The sequence below is a fragment of the Vombatus ursinus genome, unplaced genomic scaffold, assembly GCF_900497805.2.
Source record: "Vombatus ursinus unplaced genomic scaffold, bare-nosed wombat genome assembly UNPS02005236.1, whole genome shotgun sequence".
NCBI lineage: Eukaryota > Metazoa > Chordata > Mammalia > Diprotodontia > Vombatidae > Vombatus > Vombatus ursinus.
In genome coordinates, this window is record NW_020945014.1 from 2,038,010 (window position 1) to 2,047,437 (window position 9,428).

The window sequence follows — 9,428 nt, forward strand, 5'->3', positions numbered from 1 at the left end:
TACAACCAAGAATAACCTACCTAGCAAAACTGAGTATAATCCTTCAGAGTAAAAAATGATCATTCAATGAAATAGGGGACTTTCAAGCATTCCTGAGGAAAAGACCAGAGCTGAATAGAAAATTTGACTTTCAAATACAAGACTCAAGTGAAAGATGGAAGAGGTAAACAGGAAAGAGAAATCATAAGAGACTTATTAAGGTTGAACTGTTTACATTCCTGCCGGGAAAGATGATATTTGTAACTCATCAGTCCTTTGTCAGTATTAGGGTAGTGGGAGGGGAAAATTATATATATGTAAGTATGGATAGATAGATAGATAGATAGATAGATAGATAGATAGATAGATAGATAGATAGATAGATAGAGGGCACAGGGTGAGTTGAAGATGAAGGGGTGATATCTGGAAAATAAAATTAAGGGGTGAGAGAGGATTATAGTGGGAGAAGGAGAAAAGGAGAAGTAGAATGCGGTAAAATATCTTACATGAAACAGACAAGAAAAGGCTTTTACAGTGGAGCGGAAATAGCGGAAGGTGAGAGGGAATGAGTAACTCTTATTCTCATAGGATTTGGCTTAAGGATGGACTAACATACACAATGGGGTATGGAAATCTATCTTACCCTACAGGAAAATAAGTGGGGAAGGGGACAAGAGAGCAGGGGGTTGATAGAGGGGGAGGCAGATTGGGGAAGGGGATAATCAAAAGCAAACACTTCTGAGGAGGGACAGGGTCAAAAGAGAGAATAGAATAAATGGGGGGTAGGATAGGACAAAGGGAAATATACTTAGTTTTTCACAACAGGAGTGCTATGGAAGTGTTTTACATGACTACACATCTATAACCTGTATCGAGATGCTTGCTTTTTCAATGAGGGTGGGTGGGGAGGGAGGAAGGGAGAAAATTTGTAACCCAAAGTTTTAAAAATACATGTTAAAAAAAATAATTGGCTCAGATACTTAAAATCTAGTCACTGCTCACCAATTGTTCAGACTCCTTAAGAGACTGCCCAATATGATGGATGTTCTAATAAGCCTTGTCTTTGACTGAAAGAAGGCTTGGGTCAAATTCTTTTGGACAGGACCTGTCTGTTTTGATTTTGGGGTCCTAGCACCCCTGAACCTCAAAACCTCATCAGTAGGGTGATTATGGTATCAAACTGAAATCAATTGTGGTAGAACATAATCCTACCATTGGATGTGAATTATAGCAGATACCATTATCTCATTTACCACCTACTAGATGGACTCTCTGATAGAGCTTTGCTATAGATATTAAAACTGCATAGAAACTACCCAACACTGAAGTCTAAAACCATCTGAACTAATTTAAGTTAGTGTGAAGTAGGCTGGAATAATCCTGTTGGAGTTTAATCATGATCTCTCCTGTTGCCTGTGTCTTCTTCATGTTTGCTGAATTTCTCTAGTGAGTTATTTTTAAATGTTTGACTTTGTGAACTTGTCCACACATGAAGAATCCACCATAAACATACTGGTTGACGAAGCTTGCCCATTGATTAGTTTACTCCTATAATTGTTCTATCTCTTTAAGAAGATGCCATTCCACTTTTACTCTATTAGAAATTGCTTTAAGTTGTGATAGTAGTTTTCTTATAGGTAACTAAAACAAAAGACACCAGAATTTTCTTTTATACTTTACCTATAACCTATTTACTTCACAATAAATATCTTTTGCTCTTTTTACCTCAATTGCTTTAGATTCTGGACATCAAATGACAAAAGTGTTTTGGGAAAGGAAAAGGGTATAAGCATTTATATAGCACCTATTATGTGCCAGGCATTCAGCTAAGTGCTTTGTAAAAAAAAAAAAAAACAAATAAAAAAAATTTTTTTTTTTAAAAATGCTTTAATTTCTTCAGTTTTGGGGGGCAAGGCAATTGGGGTTAAGTGAATTGCCCAGGGTCACCTAGCTAGTGAATATAATGTGTCTGAGGTCAGATTTGAACTCAGGTCTTTCTGACTCTAGGGCTGGCGCTCTATCCACTGCACCACCTAGCTGCCTCAAAATCATCTGTTTTATCATTTATGATGTCCTCAAGCACTTGTTTTTTTTGTTTGTTTGTTTTTGTTTTGTTTTGTTTTGGTTTTGGTGAGGCAATTGATGTTAAGTGACTTCTTAGGGTCACATGGCTAGTAAGTGCCAAATATCTGAGATCAGATTAGAACTCAGCTCCTCCTGACTCCAGTGCTCTATCTACTGTGCCATCTAGCTGCCTCTTCTTCATTTATTTTTAAAGTTATTTTTATTATTTCAGTAAATATTTCCTAATTATGTGTAAAAAATTACCTGTAAAAATTTTAACATTTAAAAAAAATTAGTTCCAAATTTCTCTGTTCCTTCTGCACCTCTAATCTCCTTGAGAAGACAAGTAATTTAATTTTGAATATACATGTAAAGTCATGCAAAACATATTTTCACATTAGGCGTGATGCAAAAAAAATACAAACAAAATAAAATAATAAAGATAAAGAAAATTTTAAAAGTGTGCTTCCATCTGCTTTCAGAGTTCATCAGTTTTCTCTCTGGGGGTGGATAGAATTTTTCATCATGGGTCCTTTGGAATTGTCTTGTATCACTGTCTTGATCAGAGTAGCTAAGTCTTTTATTGTTAATCATTCTCACAATGTTGTTACTGTGTACCATGTTCTTTTGCCTCTGCTTACTTCACTTTGCATCAGTCCATATAAGTCTTCCTATGTTTTTCTGAAAGCATCCTGCTCATCATTTCTTATAGTACAATAATATTCCATCAAAACCAGATGCTATAACTTGTTCAGTTATTCCACAATTCATGGGCATTCCCTCAATTTCGAATTCTTTGCCCCCCAAAAAAGAGCTGCTATGAATATTTTTGTACTAATAAGTCTTTTTTCCCCTTTTCTTTGATTTCTTTGGGATAGAGACTTAGTAGTGGTATTGCACAACTTTATAGCCCTTTGTGCACAGTTCCAAATTGTTCTCCAGAATAGCTGGACTAGTTCCCAACTCTGCAAACAGTATATTAGTGTCCCAATTTTTCCACATCCTCTCCAGAATTTATCATTATCCTTTTCTGTAATGTTATCCAATCTGATAGTTGTAATGGTGGCATCTCAGAGTTGTTTTCATTTTCATTTCTCTGATCAGGAGTGAACAGAACATTTTTTCATGTGACTATTGAGAGCTTTGATTTCTTCTGAAAATTGCCTGTTCATATCCCTTGACCATTTGCCAACTGGGGAATGCCTCCTATTTTTATACATTTGGCCCAGTTCCCTATATTTGAAAAATGAGGCCTTTATCAGAGAATGTTGCTATAAAAATCTTTTCCCCCTGCCCCAGTTTCTTGTTTTCCACCTCTTGTTTGGTCATAAACTCTTCAATTAAACATAGATCTGATAGGTACATTTTCCCATGCTCCTTTAATTTACTTATGATATCACCTTTTATGTCCAAATCATCTATCTATTTTAACCTCTTAATATAAGATATGAAGGGTTGGTGTATGCATAGTTTCGGTAGAACTGCTTTCTAGTTTTCACAATAACTTTTATGAAATGTTGAGGTCTTTACCCCCAAAGCTTGGATTTTTGGGTTTCTCCAACATTAGTTTATTATGGTCATTTACTACTGGGTATTGTGTACCTGATCTATTCCTCTGATCCACTACTTTATTTCTTAGCCAGTTCCAGTTTGTTTTGAGGATAACTGCTTTGTAATATAGTTTGAAATCCGAAACTGCCAGTCTGCCTTCTCTAGCATTTTTTCATTGATTCCCTTAATATTCTTGATCTTTTGTTATTCCAGGTGAATTTTGTTGCTATTTTTTTTAGGCTGTATGAAATAATTCTTTGGTAGTTTGATTGGTATGGCACTGAATAAGTAAATTAAATTAGGCAGAATTGCTATTTTTATTATATTTTTTTAGCCTACCCACGAGCAACCAATATTTCTCCAATTCTTTAGATATATCTTTATTTGTATGAAAAGTGTATTATAAGTGTGTTCATATAATCCCTGGGTTTGTCTTGGCAGGTAGATTCCCTAGTATTTTATATTGTCTACAGTTATTTTAAATGGGATTTCTCTTTCTATTTCTTCCTGCTAGGTTTTGTTGGTAATATACAGAAATGCTAATGATTTATTTTTTTTCTTCCAAATTTGCTGAAGTTGTTAATTGCTTCAACTAAGTTCAGTTGATTCTCTAGGGTTCTCTAAGTATACCACCATATCATCTGCAAAGAGTGATAGTTTCATTTCCTTATAGCCTATTTTTAGTCCTTCAACTTGTTTTTCTTGTCTTATTACTATAGCTAGCATTTCTAATACAATATTGAGTAATAGTGATAATGAACATCCTTGCTTCACTCCTGATCTTATTGAGAAAGTTTCAAGTTTATCCTTGTTACATATAATGCTTGCTCTTGATTTTAGGTAGATACTACCTTTCATTTTAGGAGAAGCTCCATTTATCCCTATGCTTTCTAGTATTTTTTAATAGGAGTGAGTGTTGTATTTTGTCAAAGGCTTTTTCTGCATCTATTGATATAATCATATGATTTTTTTCTTATTGTTGTTGATATAGTCAATTATGATGATAGTATTCCTAATACGGAATCAGCCTTGCATTCCTGGTATAAATCCCATCTATTCATAATGTATGGTTTTTGTGATATATTGCTGTAACATCCCTGCTATTATTTTATTTAAAATTTTTGCACCAATATTCCTTAAGGAAACTGGACTATAGTTTTCTTTCTCTGTTTTTGCTTTCCATGATTTGGACATCAAAACCATATTTATGTCATAAAAGGAATTCAGTAAGACTCCTTTGTCTATTTTTTTTTTCAAATATTTTACATCAGGGGTAGGGAACTTGTGGTCTTGAGGCCACATACATGGCCTTCTAGGTACTTGGGTGTGGTCTTTTGACTGAGTCCAAGTTTTACAGAACAAATCCTTTCATTAAGGGGATTTGTTCTGTGAAGTTTGGATTCAGGCAAAGGGCCACATTTAAGGACCTAGAGAGCCACATGTGGCCTTGAGGATGCAGGCCTCCCACCCCTGGCTTACATATTATTGGGATTAATTGTTTCTTAAATGTTTGGTAGAATTCACTTGTGAATCCCTCTGGTCCTGGGTATTTTTTCTCAAGGAGCTCATTGATGGCTTGCCCAATTACTTTTTTGTAATCTTTTATTTTTCCAATCATGTGTAAAAATAATTTTTAACATTTGTTTTTTTTTTAATTTTGAGTTCCAAATTCTCTTCCACCATTCCTACTTCCCCTTCTTCCTACTGAGAAGGCAAGCAATTTTATACAAGTTATACATGTGAAGTCATGCAAAACACATTTCCATATTAGTCATGTTGTAAAAGAAAACACAGACCTCCCCCTAAAAAAACACTAAGGAAAATAAAGTTTAAAAAAAAGTATGCTTCGATATACACTCTAATTCAACTGATTCTTTCTCTGGAGGTAGGTAGTATTTTTCATCATTACTCTTTTGGAATTGTCTTGGGTCATTGAGAATAGCTAAGTCATTCACAGTTGATCATTATACAATGTTGTTGTTACTGTGTACAATATTATGGTTCTGTTCACTTCAGTTTGCATCAATTCATATAAGTCTTTCCAGGTTTTTCTGAAAGCATCCTGCTCATCATTTCTTCTAGCACAATAGCATTCCATCACAATCGTATACAACAACTTGTTTAACCATTCCCCAACTGATGGATATCCCCTCAATTTCAGGTTTTTTGCCACCACCAAAAGAAGTGTTATATTTTTGTACATATAGGTACTTTTCATTTAATAAAATTATTTTTGGAATGAAGACCCAGTAGTGGTGTTTCTGGGCCAAAGGGTATGAATGATTCTATAGCTCTTTGGGCATAGTTCCAACTTGCTCTCCAGACTGTTGATCAGTTCACAACTCCACCAACAGTGCATTAGTGTTCCAATTTTCCCATATCCTCTCCAATACTTGTCGTTTTCCTTTTTTTTGTCACATTAGCTAATCTGATAGATGTGAGATGATACCTCAGAGTTGTTTCGATTTGCATTTTTTTCTAATCAATTGTGATTTAGAGCATTTTTATATGACTATGGATAGCTTTGACTACTTTATCTGAAAACTGCCTGTTCCTATCCTTTCACAATTTATCAATTGGAGAATGATTTGTATTTTTTATAAATTTGACTCAGTCTTCTATACATTTGAGAAATGAGACTTTCATCAGAGAAACTTGCTTTAAAATTTGTTTTCCTAGTTTTCTGCTTTCCTTCTAAACTTGGCAGTATTAGTTTTGTTTGTGTAAAACCTTTTTAATTTAATGTAATCAGAATGATCCATTTTACATCTCATGATCTCCTCTATCTTTTGTTTGGTCATAATTCTTTTTTTTTATTCATAGATCTGACAGGTAAACTATTCCATGCTCCCCTAATTTGCTTATGATATCACACTTTGTGTCTAAATCAAGTACCCATTTTGACCTTATCTTGGTATATCGTGTGAAAAATTGGTCAATGCCCACTTCTTTGCCAAACTATTTTCCAGTTTTCCCAGTAGTTTTTGTTAAATTGTAAGTTCTTGTTCCAAAAGCTTGGATCTTTTGGTTTTTCAAACATTGGATTATTATGGTCATTTACTATTGTGTATTATATACCTAATCTATTTCATTGATCTGCTACTTTATTTCTTAGCCAGTACCAAATTGTTTTGGTGATCACCACCATATAATACAGTTTGAGATCTGGTATGCCTAAGCCACCTTCCTTCACATTTCTTTTTCATTGATTGCCTTTATGTTTTTGACCTCTTGTTCTTTTAGATGAAGTTTGTTATTATATTTTTCTAGCTCTATAAAATAATTCTTTGGTACTTTGATTAGTATGGTGCTGAATAAGTAATTTATTTTAGATAGAATTGTCATTTTTATTATATTGGCTTGTCTTACCAATGAGCAATTCATATTTTTTTCTATTGTTTAGATTTGACTTCATTTGTGTGAAAAGTGTTTTGTAATTGTATTCATATAGTTCCTGGGTTTGTCTTGACAGATAGACTCCACAGTATTTTATATTGTTTGCAGTTATTTTAAATGGAATTTCTACTTGCTGTTGGACTTTGATGGTAATATATAGAAATGCTGATGATTTATGGGGGTTTATTTTATATCCTGCAACTTTGCTAAAGTTGTTAATTATTTCAACTAAAAGAAGTGCTAATCTGTCTACAGCTGCCTTAGTGTAATGGGCACTATATCTACTTACTGTATGGATTTTTGTTGGAATGCTTTCCAGAACTATTATAGTTCATTTTATGGTCTTAAAAGTGTACATTGAGCCTGGTATTATATAGGTATAAATTACTTTAATTATATTTTTCCCACTCATCTTTGATTTCAAGATGCCAATAAGTTTCTTAAACTCATCTATGGCTTACTCCTAGATATCTCTCTATATGGGAGATATAATGGGAGAACAACATAATTGTAAATATTGCCTTTTTCTGTTGGTTCAATTTATTCTCTGTATTAAAACTCAAAGCATTTAGTCTCTACAGTAAGAATTTTATACTTATTGAGTTAAAATGGCATTTTAATATCATTGGGAAAAGATTCTACAAGATGGAAGAACTGTTTAATGTGCTTTCCCCCCACTAGAACTTTAAACTTTCATGACATCTACATACATCAAGTATATGATAAGATATTTTAGTTTGATTCCTTTTGACTTGTAAGCCATACTTACTTCTGTTTAGGAGAGATGATAGTGGATTTAGGGAAAGGCATAGCTAAAAAGGATTTAACTAACTCCCTGATAAATGTCATGTTTTATATCCATTGTTTATGACATAATTATGTTTTAAGTAGATACCAGTTTTCCAATTGGTCATAAAATACTCTAGTGTTTTTGTAATTTTAGAGTTCTCTTTTGTAGTAAATGACTGAACCATGAGTACAGACTGAGTCAAAGGCTTGCAACAATCAATAATGGCAGCCTTGCTGTTACAGTATTTTCAGGTGACTTGGTCAAGAATGACCAATTGGACTTATTTAGTACACAAATTTTGCTTTATTCAACACATTTCTTTTTTATAATGAGCGATAGATTTTTTTTTTGTGATACAAACTGTGAATGCTCTGCATAAAGTACACAAAAAAGCAGCTGGCCAATATTTGAGGGGGTGGAGTTGGAGCCAAAATGGTGGAGTAACAGGAAGAATATCCAACCTCTGGGGCAGCTAGGTGGTGCATTGGATAGAGCACTGGCCCTGGATTCAGGAGGACCTGAGTTCAAATTCGGCCTCAGACATGTAACACTTACTAGCTGTGTGACCCTGGGTAAGTCACTTAACCCCATTGCCTAGACAAAAAAAAAAAAAAAAAGGAATAGCCAACCTCTCATAAAGATCTAGAAAAGGCACTAGACCAAGTCATAACCAGGAAATCCAAGAACAAAATCACAGTGACTCATTTTTAAAATTCAGGTCAGCACAGGGAGACAGAGATGTCTGTGGACATTGAGAATCAGTCACACGTGGACTGAAAGAACACAGAGTCTGTGCACTAGGGAAAGATGAGGTCCCAGACCCAAAAAGGGGTACCTCAACTCCTTGCAGGATGTGGGAACAGGTGCCAATGGGTGATTCTGTTGTTCCCTACCCATTCTAAGTCACAGATCCAGGGTGAACTGAGGAGAGGACCTGTGCCTAAAGGTGGCATTCCAGACTGAGGAGCATCTGTGGACCCGAGATTGTGTACTTAGCTAGGAACAACTTCAGAAGCAAACAGCTATGTGTCTCTTAAAGGAGCAAATTAGGATCTCAGCACATGCTTCCAGCTCATTCTTAAGCCTGCAATGGAATAACCATAGCAGGAACCTCAGACCAAAATGTAGCCTCTAATTCTTCTACTCTGAACCAGTAGAACTTTTAAATTGTCTGATAGTGTCTGAATTACTAGCAATAGTTTGCTGGGGCTTCCAACCAAGGGCAAAACAGAAAAGTTGGGCAAACCCAAACTCTGGTGAAAAACTTGCAGAGATTAGACCAGCAGACTGGGGATAAAATTTTATCCTGGGTCGGACAACCCAGACAGTTTTGGGAGCACTGAAAGCTTATGGGTTCTTAGCCTGAGCAGGCCCTGAGGTCCTGGAATAGCACCATAATCAATACCACAAGAAGCAGCAGAAGGAGCCAGGGGTAAAAACTCAACTGAAAATTATCCCTAGAAGTATGCAGATCCCAGCCCTAACATAAAATCTGAAGTCATCAAATAGACTAAAAGAATGAGAAAATAAACAAAAGTTCCACCTTAAGACCTATTATAGTGAAAGAGATGTTTGAGACACAAACTCAATAGAAGAGAATGATTCAAAAACATCTAAAAGCAAAACCTCAAAGGAAAACATAGCTTGG